Raw genomic sequence first — 17,983 nt, 5'->3', positions numbered from 1 at the left:
TCAGTTTGGATATAATTTAAAGAAATTTTAAAAAGATTCCCTCATGAACTATGTCACTTCTTTGCAATGCTATTTTCTTAAATATTTTACTGCTGAGTTTTTTTTTGTAATTTGGATTTATAATATTCTTTCATAGTTTATGATGTAGCTTGTGTTAAATTATGAGGTTATGGTTTTATTTGTAGGGCTTGTCTTTCTGACATGTTTGCATTGCTTATAAATATACTACCCTGTATGCTTTCCTTTTTTTTTTTTGCTTATAGTAATTTCATATGGCATTTGACCGATTATTTTCTTATAAAACATAAGTATTCCTAAACATAAAACATAAGTATTCCTTATACTTATAAAACATAAGTATTCCTAAAACAAACAAACAAGTATTCCTTTCCTTATAGAAGGGAAATGGAGAAACGAGTCAGGACAGGATTCATTTTTGTTTTTGTTGTTGTTTTTGTTTTTTGTTTGCTTTAGCTGTGCAGCTCTGGAAATCTTTTGTCTTCTAAAAATGCTGAAGGAAAGAAAAGGCTCACACTTTTTGAGATCTGCTGTCAGTGTTTGCCTCCCCAACTTTTACATGGACCTTCATTTTCCTTTGTTTCTATTACACTCCCAGCCCTTTCTCTCCAACAGAAGGCTTTGTCTTGGAACGGAGCACCGATTTGCTGGTTTTAAGGTCCAAATGGTCCCAGCCCCATTAGACCTGTTGCAAAATGTTTGCTTGCATGCCCTAGGTCCAGCAGGTCACCTACTTTCTGCTGTTGTTCTCAGGCTGCAATGTGGAGCTATACAGGGAGTATCTTTTGGCTTTTGAGGTCTGTGAAAAGAAAGCCCAGTCATCATCCCACTGCTTCCTTTCACATAAATCTGTGGTCTTGTAGCTACCAGAGTCTTGTCCCTTTCACTTTAAATTTGGGGGCTTTGTGGGATAATTTGTCACCTACCTTTAAGCATCTTTGGTTTTGTGCTGTTTTCATGGTGATTTGGGAATATAAAAAACCAAATCTATGCCAAATACTGTATCTTCCATCCAGATTTGAGCTTTATTGAACAATTTTTATTTTTGACTGTTGTAAATTTTTATCTTTATCCCTTCCTTCATACGATTCCTAGCCTATCTGATGTAGATTCCTAGTTTCTAAGTTATATTTCCCTAAGAGTTTGAAGATATTTTACTATTTTCCTACAGTGCTGATGAGAAGACATTGTCAGTCTGATTTAAAAAAAAAAAAAAGTTTTGTTTTTCTTAGAGCATTTAAGATTTCCTATTCATGCATAATAACCTGAATTCAATGACAATGTGTCTAGGGTATGTGCATATGTGGGTATGCTTAAATTCTACTCAAGATTGATTGCATTATTTTATTTTATTTATTTATTTTTTAATTTTTTATTTTTTATAAACATATATTTTTATCCCCAGGGGTACAGGTCTGTTAATCGCCAGGTTTACACACTTCACAGCACTCACCAAAGCACATACCCTCCCCAAGGTCCATAACCCCACCCCCCTTCCCTCAACCCCCCTCCCCCCAGCAACCCTCAGTTTGTTTTGTGAGATTAAGAGTCACTTGCATTATTTTAATCAGAAGATTTATGTTTTACTTCAGAACTAGGAATTTTCTTCATTATTTCTTAGAATATTTGTTCTCTGCTCTTTCTATCCTTCCCTTTCAGAAGTCCTATGAGCTATCCATTAGGCCTTCTGGGCCATTTTCCATGTCTCTTGCCTCTTACTTCATAATTTCAATCCCTTAATCCTTATATTTGGCGTCCTTAAATAATTCGTTGTCCCAGTCTCCCTCCTTAATACTTTTCCTTTTCAACTGATTGTTTAACTCTTGAGCCCAAATAAATTTTATCTCTTCATGATTGAATTTTAAAATTAATTCACATGACTTGATTTAAAAAAAAAAAAAAAACAGTCTCACAAATATGAGGCTTTTCAGTACCTTTGTTCTAAAGGCCTATTCTGTTTGCCTTACAAAATGTTTTCTGGCCATACTTTTTCATTTTCTTGAAATTGATGTCTCTTGTAATGGAGCTGGTTTTTATAAATTGTTTGGTGATCTTGCTACTTGCTCATCATTTTGGAGAGTCCCTGCCAGACCTTTGCTCTATCAGTTTTCACACACTGCTGGCAGGCAGGGCAGTGTATTGAGCTTTGCTGAAACATCTTGAGAAGGAGGGTGAAAAAGGTGCCTTGCTGGAGGTCTTGCCGGCTAGTCTTTGGTGGTCCCTGCTTCAGGTATCACCTCTACTGCAGACACTAATTATCTCTCCAACTTGAGCTCCTGGATCAGAGGTGACGGACTTTATCATTCACAGCACAGCATCAGCATGAACTTCCCATTCACATCTGTTCCCCTTTCTCCCCAAGGGCCACAGGGGAGACCGGGAGTAGCCCGGGTGTGTGCTGCACGTAGTGGGTTTGCATCAGAGCGGAGCCAGCCTAAGCTTCTATAATGAGCAGAAAGCAAACCTGCCTGACTTTTGCTCTGGAGAGTGATGTTATTTTTATTTTACTGGAGAGTAAGCAAACCTGCTTGCTTATCTGCTCCAGAGAGAGATACCATTTCCACCTTCCCAAGTTGTTTGCTACTCAGCCATCCTTGAAAAGCTAGTGTGGAACAAAAGCTGTCAGTGCCTCTGTTTGCAAGCCAGGAAGAAACATAACACCTGGGAAGACCTGTCTCCCCCTACCACGATATTAGTCATATCATTAATATTAATAGATTTTCGGGGCACCTGGGTAGTTCAGTTGTTGAGTGTCAGATTGTTGGTTTGAGCTCGTGTCAGTGGTGAGATCAGCTCACGTAGGGATCCACGTTCTGCAACAACAAGTCTGCTTGAGATGCTTTCCTTCCGTCTTTCCACCTGCTCTCTTTCTCTCAAATAAGTAATCTTTAAAAATTTAATAGATCTTGAGGTTTTTAGATTTCCTAGATACAGTCATCACTGCAAATAATGATGATTTCTTTCCTCTAGCCATATTTACGGGGATTTTCTTTTTCTCATCTCATTGAATTAGCTAGCACTCCTTGGTCAATGTTAAATCATAATGTTGGTTAATGGGTTTTGCTGTTCTGATTTCTGATTTCACAGTCATGTGCTTCTTTTAATAGATGTGTTATTATTTCTGGAGAATATATTTTATTGTGTTTAGAAAGTATTCTTCAACATTTATTTTACTTGATTTGATTGAGAAGGGGTGGCTAAATTTTGTCTAACACATTTTCTTCATGATCTAATTATACTAGTTTTTCTTTATGGTTCTAAATGTAATAAATAGCATCAAATGCTGTTGCTGAATCATCTTGGAATAAATTCTTTATTCTATATTCTTCTATTGTTATATAGTCTGGATTTAATTTGTTAATATTTTATTTCAAATTTGTATCTCTTAATAAGTGAAATTTTCTATAATTTTCTTTTGGAGGTTTTGTTATCACGATGAATTAGAAAGTTTACTGTATTGTTCAAATAAAAATAGTTCAAATAAAAAAATAGTTCAAATAGTTCAAATAAAGAAAATTTTGTCCTAAGTAAGTTACATATGACTCAGCCATAAAACCATCTCGTGAAATTCTTTATCTCTTTCAAAAAATTGGTTTTAACTTTTCATCTTCTATTTTTATTTTCTAATCATTATATTAACATATTTTGAGTCAAACAATACCAATAACCAAAACCAGCGATTCTTTACGCAATTTTAAAACAAGTTCCCTAAGGTGACTACTTTTGATTTTTCTATTTTATGCTAATATTTCAAAATAATATGATGTCTAAACTGCTACTTTTACTCATTTATTTAGTTTGTGTGCAGTCAGTGGGTATATAAGGATTTAACTCTCATATTTTCTCTAATCTTTAATTGCTTATCTTACCAATGTAGTTATAGCTCTTTTTTAAAAATCACTCTTTAATATTTATATTATTATGATTTAAATGTTTTTCACTCCTAAGCCAGTTGTATAGTATATTTTCTCCTTTTCCTTCTCAGGTTCTTATGAAAAGGGAAGGAAATTGTGATGATTGCCTCATTGAAATGAATTTTTTTTGCATAATTTTCTGTTTACCTACTGCCAATTCTCTAATGCTTTATGATCAATATGTCCATAATTTTTTTTAAAATTTCCTTTCTCTGGAAAGTTCCAGATCTTCCTGTTCCAACCAGGACCATAGCATAACTTGGACCTGCGACATAGCTATCATCTTGATACTTTACTTTTCTTTCATTTTGAGAAATCCCTTAACTTTTTTCTATGTTGATACTCTTTCTTGGATCCCAAGTCTTTCTCTTTTTTGGTTCATTACTTAATTTTTCCGAGGCACATCCTCCTGAGTTTTTCTAAGTGAGGATACATAGGAAGTAATCTTTGAGGCTTTCCTTAATTTATATTGATAGTCTTGATGAGTATAGAATTCTAAGTTGGAAATTGCTTTCCCTCAGGGTTTTGACTACATCAGTCCATGTTCTTGTTTTTGGTGATGTTGTCAGTTCAATGCCATTCTTATTGTTTTGTTCATTTTTAAAACAAAATTTATGGAGCTATATTCTATATCTAGTATACTTTAACATAGAACTTGATGGATTTTTACATATGGAAAGAACCGCCTATGAAGATCAAATTTGCACAGAACGTTTCTAGTCCCCCACAGAAGGATGTTTGTGTTTTTAATAGTAAGTCATTCTTGACCCCTAAACCTAACTGCTATTCCAACTTTTGCCTGTTTGACTATCACATAAATGAAATAATACAGTACACAGTCTTCTCTATTTGGCCTACTAAGCTCTACATTATATCTCTGAGATCAATCTATGTTATATGTAGCAGCAACTCAATTTTTTATTTGCTGGATTTAATACTATTGTTGGACATAATGGGCATTAGAACTATTTGTAGTTTCTTTGCTTTTATGAATAAAGATGTTATGAACATTCTTGTGCACATTTTAAAATTCTTGATTCATTGTGTCTTTGTTTCACTCTCTGGAAACTTCTAGGATATTTGTTTTTTTTTATCAGTGTTATATAATTTTATGAAGTGTCTTCAGGGTGGGCTTCTTAATTTTCTTTATATTAGGCAGTTATTTCCTTCAACTGTGTGGGCCTAAGAAACTTTCTTGTATTTTTTCTTTAATAATTTCAACCTTTGCATTTGTTCTGCTGTTTATTTTTAGAACTTTTGTCAATCAGATTTTTTAACTCTTTGGTCTAATCCTCCAATTTTTAGCTATGCCTTTTTGTTTTTCTTTATGGCAGATTCTCAAAATTTTACTTTTTATTCTATCAAACTTATTTTCAGTATATTTTTAAATTTACAAGTGTTCTTTCTTGTCTTATTTCTTGGAGTAGTGTGGGAGATAGGGATTAAATTTCTACTACCTTATGTTTTGAATTTTACTTAATCTTCCTATTTTGCTCTCTACTCCTCACTCCTTTTTTTTTTTTTTTCCTTCTGTGCCTGGTATACAGAGATCATTTTCCTCAAAATTTTTTTTCTACATCAAACTTAATTTTAGTTTCCTCTGTTCCTATGTGCTTGTAGAGAAAAGGGGCTATACCTGGTTATGCAGGATAAGACACTTGGGGGTCTAACTGTTCTATATATACACTTTTCACTAATGCTCTTGTTTTAATAAACAGACATCTTTACTTTTTACAATTCCTGGTTCTTCTACACCCTGAGATTTTCCAGGTTCCGACGAGGCATATTGGCTCAATTGTCATTGAAATTCTATTCTATAAGCTCATTTTTAAAAAAGATTCTCTTTATTTATTTGATAGAAAGAGACACAGCAAGGGAGGGACCACAAGCAGGGGGAGTGGGAGAGGTAGAAACAGGCTTCCCACCAAGCAGGGAGTCTGATGTGGGGCTCCATCCCAGGACCCTGGGATCATGACCTGAGCCGAAGACAGACGTTTAACAACTGAGCAACCCAGGTGCCCCTGTAAGTTCATTTAAAAAAAAAAAAAGATTTTATTTATTTATTTTAGAGAGAGAGAGAAAGAGCAAGAGAGGACAAGACCATGATTGGGGGGAGGAGCAGAAGGAGAAGGAGAGAGAGAATCTCAAGCAGATACCAAACTGGGCATGGTGCTGACAAAGGGTTCCATCTCAAGACCCTGAGATCATGATCTGAGCTGAAATCAGAGCCAGATGCTCAAACAACTGAACCATCCAGGTGCCCCATCATTTCTTTAAGCTTTTAAGTTACAGATTCCTAGATTTTACTTAGTCATATGCTTTTCACTTTCCAAATGGTTGTTTTATTTACTGTTGTATCTTCTCTTGTTCTCTTAGTTCTTATAGTTTTATAGTCTTTTTATGCCTTTGACTGTCATATTATTGTGTTTCCATGAGGAAGAAGAGTTGGAGGTATGGAGTCCCAGATATTCTTCCAAAATATGGATGTTAGTTTTCTAGTCTCGGGTCAATTATTTTGATATCATCAGTTTTTCTTTCTATTTTCTCTCCATTTTCAAATTTCTTTTTGTTAATTTATATGTTATATGTTATAGTTTCTTGTAATTTTTTTGGTCAGCAGTTATATATGGGCAAGGTTTTACATTCAAAGTAAGTATAAAGGTATTAAATATGAGAACCTAGCAAGGAAAGAGTGATCTTTAATAACCTGCATGCATATACTAAATGCAACTCATATCAAATCAATTTCATTGCCTTTTTTTGGGACAGGTCACATTTTTTCTATTTCTACTAAAATTGCACTGCTCCTTTTATTAAAAATATTGAACTAAGAATTAGAGGCTCCTTAATTTTGACTTTGAATTTTATGCATTTAACATAAAAAATATTGTGAATTTGAGGAACAGAATGGGTTTTGCTATTGCAGAGAGAGACAGTTTGATAATTTATTATCAAATAATAAGTTTTATAGTTTATTATCAGTTTGATAATTAGAGGAAAATCTCAGCAGAAGACAATAGGTGTGGCATGCATTAAAACAGCTCAGTAATATGTTGTCTTAAGAATTCACAGGATGGCTGAGAGTTTTTTCTTTCTTTTCTTATTCTACATGAGAGTCCTCTCATTTGGAAGAGCATAGTTAAGTCTCTAAAGATTTCATAGAAAATGTTGAAAAACTTCTGAATGAATGGTAAGCCAAATACCTACTGAAGTTCTATACACCAAAACCAAATTTGAGCATCATAGAATTTTCTGATATACAGAGGAACTAAATAGTGTTTTGTTACTATAAATATAACAAACGTACCTCATAGTTCAGTAGTATTTTTTTATCTTAAATGTGTTATTAAATAAACTTTCAAATATTTTTGTTCTACATTTATTCTACAAACATATCAATGTTAGTAACACAGATTTGCAAAGGTATATTTTTTAAATTATTATTTTTCTAAAATAAGTGAAAATAATGTGCCCAGCCTCCTTCCCTCCCAAAACAATTTGGGAGAAAATGAGTGATATTGGTGTTATGAGGCTTTTAACATTTTAATAACTACTAACTCTGCACAGAAGTTATCTGTGAATTTGGGAGTAGATACTCTAAATTTAAACCTCGGTTTTCCATCTGAAAAACTGGAAGGTCCAAGGTTGACATGAAATAGTGTAAGAGGTTATTTAGTTTTAGTATCTAAAACACAGTGATATTATTATTTTTCTAATTATAACTTTATAAGAACCAATAAAAATTGAAAATATGCATTGTTAATAGAATGTGAATAATACTCTGCTCTTAATAAAGAAAATGAGAAGTAGTATTTAGAGGTATAAAATCATTGAGTACTTTGGGAATTCTGGGAAGTCTTACAGACTACTCTGTTTTAGGAGTAAAATGGGTTAGACAAGTCTTATGTCCTACAGATTTTATTAGCTAGCATTATACAAAATATCATAATGTTGCCAATATAAGATGATTTTTATACCATTCGCTGTTTACTTTTTAGGGACATTAAAAAACAGACATAATAAGCATCTTGAAGTTTTACTATCTAGTGGGTATTTAAGTAGATTAACAAACTATGTCTTGATGGATAACATGAGAGTTGCTTGAAAAAATGTGTTATGAGTCATAAAAGTTTCAGTCTAGGATACAGTAAATGAGTTTATTTTCATAAGTTCTTAAACTTACCTTCATTAAGTACCTGATTCAGTTATGTTCTCTTTGGCACAAATAACAGGAAAGCTGAATGAAAATGAAAAACTGCAAGAAATTCTTTTCTCACATAACGAAGCCTGTGGCAGAGTAGTTCCAGGATTGGTGAATTTTCCGCTAGGACTGTCAAAGTCCAAACTCCACTGAGGCAAGAAGGGGGAAAACCCTGTGGTAAGCCTTTTTAAGAACCTACTTTTTCAGGGGCCCTGGCTTTTGCACCTGTCATGCCTAACTTAGTCAGGAACAAAAAAACAATTACAGTGACTGGCTTAGGCTGATCAGTGTTCCCTGTGTGAGCCTTGGGAGTGGCCCATGAAATGCAGGGCTCTATTACTGGATATAAGAACAAAATGGGCTCTATTGGGAAGAGAAGGAAATATCCCAGAGTTCGCCATGAATTCACATAAATACTTAATAGTAAACCCTGGACATATGGTTCTTAAAATCTCTCCAGTTCCTGGTCCAGACTCTTCTTAGTCTCTTCATTTCTCGCAGTGCCCAGCCTCCCTTCCCTCATCATTGATTCTTCTCTCCTCCTCTTCCTTTTTCTACTTCTTCCCTACCGTTCCTTCTCAGTAGGAAAAATAATCGCTTTTCGTGTGAAGCAGTTTACCCATAATGACTTGTTACCTAGCTATTTTCCTATAGGGTCTCACTTTCTAGCTTTGGAAATACATCAAGGTGTTCTCCCAAACAAGAACGATGCTTCCGGAAAGTGTAGTCAGCGTAAGTCTGTACAGTAATTCACTTTTCTCATTCTATACACAGTGGGTTACCATAAGAACGAATGGGAAATTGCACTAGGAAATTTCATTAGAAATCTTTGTAACTGTGTTAGGCAGGGTTCTCCATAGAAACAGAACCTCATATACATAAGGAATTGGCTCTCTTGATTTCTTCTAAGGATTGGGCTTACACGATTATGGGGGCAGGCAAGTTCCATGATCTGCAGGCTGAGCTGGCAAGTTGGAAACTCAGGACAGCTAATGGTGTAGCGTTCCAGTCCAAAGGCCAACTGTATTGAGACTCAGGAAGAGCTCATGTTTCGAGTCCGAAGGCAGGAAGAACTGGTGTCCCAGTTTGAAGGCTGTCAGAAAGAATTCTCTTACTTCGAGAGGGTCAGTCTTGCTCCTTATATTCATCCCTTTAATTGAATGAGGTCAACCCACATTAGGAAGAGTAATCTGCTTTACTCAGCCCACTGATTTAAATGTTAGCCTGATCCAAAAATACCCTTCCAGAAGCCACCCAGAATAATATTGGACCAAATATGTGGGTAGTACATGGCCCAGCACACAATAACCTACTGATTGTAAACTTTCAGACAACTGAAAGAGAAAATGAAGGCAGTTTTAATCTTTTTACCCTAAATTTTACTTTCAGGAGCAAAAATCCCTTGAGTCATGCTTAAGGCTTCTGTGGGTGTAGGAAGTCAGCAAGCCTACCTGGACTTCCCCTTTCTTTAGCATCTACCTCGTAATCTGCTTTCCCTTCAGTCATATCTCAGGGATACCTTCCTTGACGTTCTGGATGAGATCAATATCTTAATTATCCCACAGCATCACAGAGCATATCCTCTATTATATACATCACAGTTATAAACCTTTTTTAAAACTCCTTCCAAACTTTAAACAACCACAAAGAGATCATGAAAAAGACCATGCCTGGTGTTTTTCACATTGTAATGCAACGCCTGGAATACTTGGTTCATGGTAGACACTGCACAGTTACCTGCTGAGGAACGTAGTGTCTATTTAGGGAGCTAGTAAACCAAAGCTGGCACCTACTGGTTGGGGAAAAGAAAACCAACTGCAAAAACTACAAGAGTATATGGAAGTATTGGCAAAGCAGGTTCAATGAGATATGGATGCTTTCCTAACAAGTTTGAGGGTTGGCAGAATATTTACATGGAGATACACGTGCAGCCGACAGTTGATAAAGAGGAATTTGAATCCTAGAAGGCAGAGATAAAGATCTGGGAAAGCTTGTCATAATCTTGGAGAGCCTGGAGGAAGGAACTAAAATATATGTAAAGGGCAGGAAGAAATGGCTGCATTAAGAGAATAAGAAGATAAAGAGGTGCCAGTGGGGGAAGCTGAAAGAGTATAATCAGAGACCCATTGAGAGAATGGGAAATTTTAAAAGCAGAGAGGAAGAGGGAAGACGGTGAGAGGAGTAGAGCTACTGAGTAAAATGCTTCAAAGTCAAGGAGTCAAGGAGAGAGTGTCCCCTTCAAGGGAGCACTGATGGGAATGGTGGCTATCTTTGAGGCTGCCAAGATTAGAGTCCTAGCAAAGATTTGCTCATAAAAGATGAAGGCAGAATAAGGTGTGGATCAAACAAGTGTGGCCATCTCATTTGGAAATGACAATAAACAGTGTGAAAGCTGGTAGGAAAACCAAAGTAATCTCATTGAAGAGGGAAGATATGTTTAGAATAAAAAAGATGAGGATGGCTGTATGTACAAGGGAAGGAGGCAGTTAAGTATATAGAGAGAACCTAAAGACCCATCTTACAAACAAAAGTAGTTCTATGTATTAATAATTTTGCTTTTTCAATCCTTATTTGTGTTGTATGAAAAGGAGTTGTAAATACCTGAACAATTCTCATTTCTATCTCTGCATCCATTCAGCTTCTGAAATGTTTTCCCCTCTTGCCACGAAACGATGACCTTGGAATAATTTCCAGTGATATATTCTTGAACCTTTTGTTGTTATTTATATTAGGGCTATCCTGTGTTCATTCTCAAAATAATATTTTCTCTTATATGTTCTAGGAACTAAAATATATGGTAGCAGGGTGACACAATGAGTCACTGTACTCAGAAGGGGAGATTTCCCACAGCTGGCACCATTTTCATATTTCCTCTTATTTCATCTGGCCCACTCTGTGCCTGAACATCGGTGATGTCCACCCATCACACTGTTCTTTCCAAACTTCTAACCCAATCTGAGTGACCATTGTGGTAACCAACCCAGATCTTTGATCAAGAGAGGTGCTAATTAGTAGTTGCCTTAATATATTAAAAGTTAATTTACACTCAAGAAATCTGTGCAACAAGGAGAGGATTTTAGAACATGTTGTGCCTTTATCTTCTCAACATGTAAATTCAGCAAATTCTCATCTATGTGGTGCCCCGGGTTCTCTGACCTCCTTTCTGGAAATGGGGAAGATGATTGTTTCTTCCTTCCTTTCTTCAACATGTTTCTCATTGTAAGTAAAATTCTCTTTGCTTTTCTTTCTGAACCATTGATTCAAGTCTTTCTCAAATTCTTAACTAAAAACCATCCTTGGGGTATTTAATGAATGGCCTTTGAAGTAGATTGGTAATACCATGTTTTGTGGAAGTAGATTTTATTCAAATAAAAATGGTTTGCTATTCTTTTATTGTGCTTCTGAAAAAGTTATTAGACTTAAAATGTGAGGGATCCATGCAATAGCCTGCCTAAGGCCTGAATTTTCTTCACTTGGTCTTTTCTAAAATGAATTACAGGAATAAGTTGGCTGTCAGCCTCTTTGGTTTGCGGGTAGGTAAAGTAGTTATTTGAGCTGTTTTGATTTTCATTATATGTTAAAATAAGGACAAAATAAAGCTTTCTGGGGAGTATTAAATATTTCAAATATGAACATTTGAACAGTAAACTATCATGAGACTATGAACAGATTGCAAGAAAGACAAGCTCCTGGAGAAGAAAGTTGGCTCTAAAGTTATTGGTGAAAGCAAGAGAGAGTAAGTACATAAACATATGTGCCTATTCTCCAGACACTCAATTTATCCCCCTCCTTACAATGTATATTGGAGATGACACACGGTATGAATATGAAAGTTAGCCAATGCCACTTATCATTGTGGCCTCCTTGATTTTGAGTGATTATGTTGACTCAGTTTTTATCCATTCAAATATTTACTTTTATTCTTGTGACATGAAATAATTTTTTTAAGACTGTACACATTTGATATTATTTTTATATAGAAATTGCTAGTTGTCTGACTTCTTTCCTGAAACAGATCTAAAAGACATTCTAATTATGGTTATAAAACTATTTCCTGAGCTATTTCTCAGAGCCTTATTATAATTCTTTGAACTTGGAGTGACCAGTAAATGACTGGTCCATACCACTGAAAGACTCATAGCATTACATATATCTGTAAAGTGAAGAGAAAGCTATGCATATATATCAATGCATAGAAAATAAAACATAGTTGAATAGTGACTTTGGTAGGAGAGCAAGTAGTTTTAGATTTTCTTTAGTTTAACAATAACCTGGGAAGAATGTGATAGGTTTCACCACTGGCACCTCAATTCTGCTGATTTGTAGAGGACAGAAGAGAATGCAAAATTAGCTATTTATAATATTTTAATGGATGGAATTGTGTCCCCTAGAAAAGAAAAGTTGGAGTCCTAACCCTTAGTATCTCAGAATGTGACCTTATTTGGAAATGGGCTCCTTAAGAGGTAATGAAGTCCAAATGAGTTTATCAAGGTAACTTCTACTGCAATATGATCGTTGTCCTTATAAAAAGGTAAACTTGAGACAGGAACACACAGTTCTAGCACTGTGAAGCTAAGAGTTCATGGGGAAGATTAGAGTGATGTTGCCCTAAGCCAAAAATTATCAGACGCTGGGAGACATGTCTGGAACATATCCTTCCCTAGAGAGTTCAGAGGAAACATGGCCCTGCCGTCACCTTGACCTTGGACTTCCAGCCTCCAGAACTGTAAGCAAATACATTCTTGTTGATAAGCCATTTGGATACTTTGTGCCAGCAGCCCTAGAAAATTAATGCAATTAGTTAAAACAGGTAAGGTCATTTGGTATAATAAGCATTCTTCCAAATCTCAAGACAAACACAAAGAATGGTTGTTTCTTGCTCATGCAGAATCCAGTGACTTTGGTGGACAGGCTTCCACACAGTCAGAGACCCAGATTTATTCAGATTGTCCCCTTTCTACGGCTTCCCCAGTGCATAAGACCTTGAGTCTTTTCCCAGGTCCTCTGTAGCCGCATGGCTGTGGCTGAGAGAGAAGTAAGGTAGAAGGGAGAAAAGTTATATTTAATTGAGGAAAAATTGGATTCTAGGCATTTAATTCTTCCCTGAAAGCTCGGAAATGTACTGGTAATTCAATACCATTATCAACAAATAATGCTGAGACACTTTAAAAACACTTTATACCAGATATTTCTAAAGCACTTAATAGGTAACAGTTTGTCTTATTTCGTTAATAACTGGTACTATTATTAATCTCATTTACAATGAAGAAACCAAGGATGAGAGAGGTTAAGTAACTTGCCAGGATCACATAGATGTGCATGATAGAGCCATGATTCAAACTTTGCCAGTCACCTTGACCTTGATCCAGATACTTAATTCCAATATCATGTCACTTACATAATATATACAACTTAATCCAGAATCCAGATACTTAATTCCAATATCATGTCACTTCCATAATATATACAACTGTATTGATGAGAATTTACAATCGTCCATAGTCATTCAGACCTGTGGTAGTCATTGATACTAAATTGAATGAACACAACCTCTTCAGAAAAATGTTTAAAGCACCCTCAGGAGAGAAGGAAGGGGCATGAGAATGGACACGGGTTCTTAGCTACTTCTTGTCTCAACATACCTTAAGAGCCCACAAATTTGTCTTGAAAATTTTTACCTTTATTTTTATATTCTTTCTTTTCTCTCCTTGTCATTCGAATTTTCATTACAATGCCCAGTGCCCTTCTTTCTTCTCGTGCCCTCTTCCAGCCCAAAGAGTAAAAATATCAACTGTTATTTTCTGAAACTTATTCCTACTCTTAACTCATTAGAGTAATTTGACCTTCTGGGCTCCCCCCCGCCCCCAAATTAGAACTAGATTCCACTGAAAATAAGAGTAATCTCCCAAATAAAAGAGGCTGAAAGAAGATAGGAATTTATTTCTCTTTTGCTGTAAGACTAAAGTAGGCGCGAGGGCTGCTTCAATGGTTCTGCTCCACGGAAGCCGCAGGTGCACAGGTTCCCTCATACTCACTCTGCTGCTGCACGTGGCCATTTCCAAGGGCATGTGCTGTGCAAGACAGCTGTTCCATGCCCTGCTGTCACGTGTCCATTCCAGCCAGCAGGAAAGAAGAAAGGGGAAGAAAAGAACACACTTCTTTCTTCTAAGAGCTTCCTGAAATTGCACATACTTTCCATCTGTCCCAGAATGTAGTTTAATGGACACACCTAACTATAAGGGAGGCTTGCCTGCTGAAAACCAGAGATTTTATATTATAACAGAAGATAAAGAAAAGCAGATATTGGGAGAGAATTAGCAGTTTCTGTGCCATGCTTTAAAATTCTAATTGTGGAATAAAAACAATGTTCCAGCTAAAGAAATTCCAAATATCAAGCACTTTGGAAGACTGCATTTTCTGTAAATTGCCTTCTTCTTGGCTCTGAATTATTGCTATACTAAAGCTGGATTTTAAAAGTCTTCGCTGCCTGTGTAGGGCTGAGGTCTAGGCTCAGTGAACAGGACCTAGTGGTTTCTTCTGTTCACTTTCATGTACTCTCACACCTGAGTAAAGATTCTCAGATTTGAAGGGTGTAGGCTTTTTCATATTTTTTCTCCTCTGTATCAGTGCCACACCACCCCTGGCTTGTGGGACCATATCTACTGTCACTGTGTGGCATGTCTGTTGCTCTGATTTCATTCCCACTGTTCCTGTAATGCAGTGTTTGCTCAAATCACAAAGTCAGATGGAAACATCTGGAAGCCTTGTCTGGGAGGTCCATGGTGATTATTGGTAGATGACATTAGAGGTAGGAAAGAAGCTAGCTAATGGCTTTAGATCCACATGATATATTTTACTATGACAAACTCATTGTCACAATATTTTTGTTACTTTATTCTCAATCTTTAAGCTCTTTCTGTGCTCTTCATTAATAAGATTTATATATCACACTAGGTGTGAGTAATATGTACTGAGGACTTAATTAGCATATCAATATAGAGTAATTTGTTTGTCTGACCAGTGAATACTGAATCTTAACTGATATGGAAATGAGAAAATCTTTCTTCTGTTTTTTCCAGAAGAATATAAATTAAAATAAATTCCAAGTTGCTTGATCCTTGGCCACTGTTTTCTCAGGAGGCCTTTTATCTTCATTAATATGGGTTAAAATATTTTGTATGAATATATTTTGTTTATATGAAACAATTTTGTATCTGTGAGGCAAAGAGAAGAAATAATTAAGAATTCTTAAAAAAAAAAAAAAAAAAAAAAACCTCCAAAGGGAGCCAGAATTCGCCATCATAATTTTTATGTTATTATAGGTTTTTGATCCATGTAATTGTCTGGTTGCAAGTATCAAATAAGTCATTTATTAGGGCTAAAGTGTTGCTCACAAAATGTGAAGAGGGAGGAGAATGTTTTCAGAATAATGAAGTTAACATCTGTACAATAAAAAGAAGAGCTGTTTTTGTCAGAGACTTTTCCTGCAGTTGAATGATGCCAATGCCTTCAGCTTTACTACAGTCACATTGAGGATCCTGACAGCAGAATGAGTCATGGTTTGTAGTGTTCCTATTGGAAATATAAAGGGAATGGACCTTCTGAGCCAAAACAGTGTAACTACTGATGTGAATGTTTCAGGCTTTATTTTGTTTGCATAGCTGAGCAAAGTTAGAATACCTCCTGTTTACAATGATTTGTTTTGGTTATTTTTTTAAGTTCCTAAGTATATATTTTGTAATCTTGGTTATACTGGATTATTATTTGCCCAGGACAAGGTAGCTTACGGGTGTTAAGCTAATTGAAAGATAATGGCAATTAGTTGAAAGATAATTCACATACAATGAGCTTTATACACACACACACACACACACATCTATATACATATATATATCCCGCACCAGAGGGAGTGAGAGAGAGGCGAGGGTGCAGAGGGAGAGGGAGGGAATCTTAAGTAGCCTCCATGCCCAGCACAAAGCCTGACGTGGTTCCCTCTCACCTGAAATCGTGACCTGCGCTGAAATCGAGAGTCTGATGCTTAACCGACTGAGCCACCCAGGAGCCTTTGACCTTTATTTACTTATTATTTATTTATGATTTTATTATTTTACTTGATAGAGAGAGAAAGGACAAGCAGAGGGAGCAGGAGAGGGAGAAGCAGACTCTCCACTGAGCGGGGAGCTCAAAGGGGGTGAGGCTCAATCCTAGGACTGCAGGATCATGACCTGAGCTGAGCCACCCAGGGGCCCAGAACTTTACATAGTTAAATTGTGCAACTTCCAGTCTCTCTGCACCTCTGCCTTCACTTTGCATTCTCAGTCTCTTCAGTTACAGGCAGACTCACATTTTGATTTTAATTTGAATTTCCCTCATGACTAAAGATTTTATATATCTTTTCATGTTCTGCTTGGCCATTCCTATATTACCTTTGGAGAATGTTTTCAAATCCCTTTCTCATTTTATTTTTTGACTGGGTTGTATGGTTTATCATTGATTGTAAGCGTTCTTTCTGTACAGTGCTCTAAACATAAGAACAGTGCCTTTGTCTTCAGTCTGTTTTCTAAGTATTTTCTCCAAAACTGTGGCTTACCTTTTTGTTTGCTTAAGAGTATCATTCATTCAAAGATCAAAAGCTTTTAGTTTGATGAGTTAAAAAGTTTCAAAAATTTTTTATGGTTTATGGAGTTTGTGACCTAAGAAATTTTTTCTCTCTCCTAAGGTCACAAAGATCTCCCACGTATTTTGTACATGTTTCATACTGTTAGGTTTTACATTTAAGTCTATGAGCCATTTTAAATAGATTTTTATGCATTGTGGAAAGTGAAGTTCAATGTTTGTTTTTAAAATATGGATTATTCAGTTGTTCCAACACCATTTAATAAAAAGATTCCCCTTTCTCCACTGAATTGCTCTGGCACCTTTAAAAAAATTAATGACAGTCTGTCTCTGGATATACCTATATACTCTGTTACATTTTATTATCTCTACATTCATCTGTTTACTAATTCTAAACTGCCTCTGTTATTGTAGCTTTATAAAAAGCTTTTCTTATCATATTGAGTAAGTCTTCCAATTTTGCTCTTTCCTTTTAAAAATTTTGTTTTACATTTTACTTTTTTAAAAAGATTTTATTTGTTTATTTGACAGAGAGAGACACAGCAAGAGAGAGAACACAAACAAAGGGAGTGACAGAGGGACCTGGGATTCCAAGACCCTGGGATCATGACCTGAGCCAAAGGCAGATACCCAACGACTGAGCCACCCAGGCACCACATTTCTTTCTTTTTTTTAAGATTTTATTGATTGATTGATTGATTGAATGAGTAAGTGAATAAGAGTGCTTGTGAGTGGGCAGAGAGGCAGAGGAAGAGAGAGAATCCCAGCCAGACTCCCTGCTGAGCGCAGAGCCCAACTTGGAGCTAGATCCTGACCTCATAACCTGGGCCAAAATCAAGAGTCAGTTGCTTAACCAACTGAGCCACCCAGGCACCCCAATTTTGTTCTTCCTATAAATAATATCCCAGGCTATTCTAGGTTCTTTATTTCCATATATATATATATATATATATATATATATATATATATTTAAAGATTTTATTTATTTATTTGACAGAGATCACACGTAGGTAGAGAGGCAGGCAGAGAGAGAGTGAGAGAGGGAAGCAGGCTCCCCGCTGAGCAGAGAGCCCGATGCGGGACTCAATCCCAGGACCCTGAGATCGTGACCTGAGCCGAAGGCAGTGGCTTAATCCACTGAGCCACCCAGGCGCCCCTCCATATATATTTTTAAATTAGCTTGACAATTTCTAGAAAAATTAAATATTGATCAAAATTGTATTAAATTCATAGA

The 17,983-nt window shown here is 36.1% G+C and overlaps 1 long non-coding RNA gene across 1 annotated transcript in view; it reads left to right on the top strand.

Annotated features, from left to right (window-relative positions):
• LOC131833084 (uncharacterized) overlaps positions 1-17,663 on the top strand; it is a 55,959-nt gene extending 38,296 nt beyond the window's left edge. The window contains exons 3-4 of the long non-coding RNA XR_009354310.1: positions 8,165-8,310; positions 17,281-17,663. This is a non-coding gene — a long non-coding RNA (uncharacterized LOC131833084). The remainder of the gene's footprint in view (positions 1-8,164; positions 8,311-17,280) is intronic.
• The last annotated feature ends 320 nt before the right edge of the window (positions 17,664-17,983 follow it).

This window comes from Mustela lutreola, chromosome 6, assembly GCF_030435805.1.
Source record: "Mustela lutreola isolate mMusLut2 chromosome 6, mMusLut2.pri, whole genome shotgun sequence".
NCBI classification, from domain to species: Eukaryota; Metazoa; Chordata; class Mammalia; order Carnivora; family Mustelidae; genus Mustela; species Mustela lutreola.
This window is presented reverse-complemented; position numbering and strand designations above follow the sequence as displayed.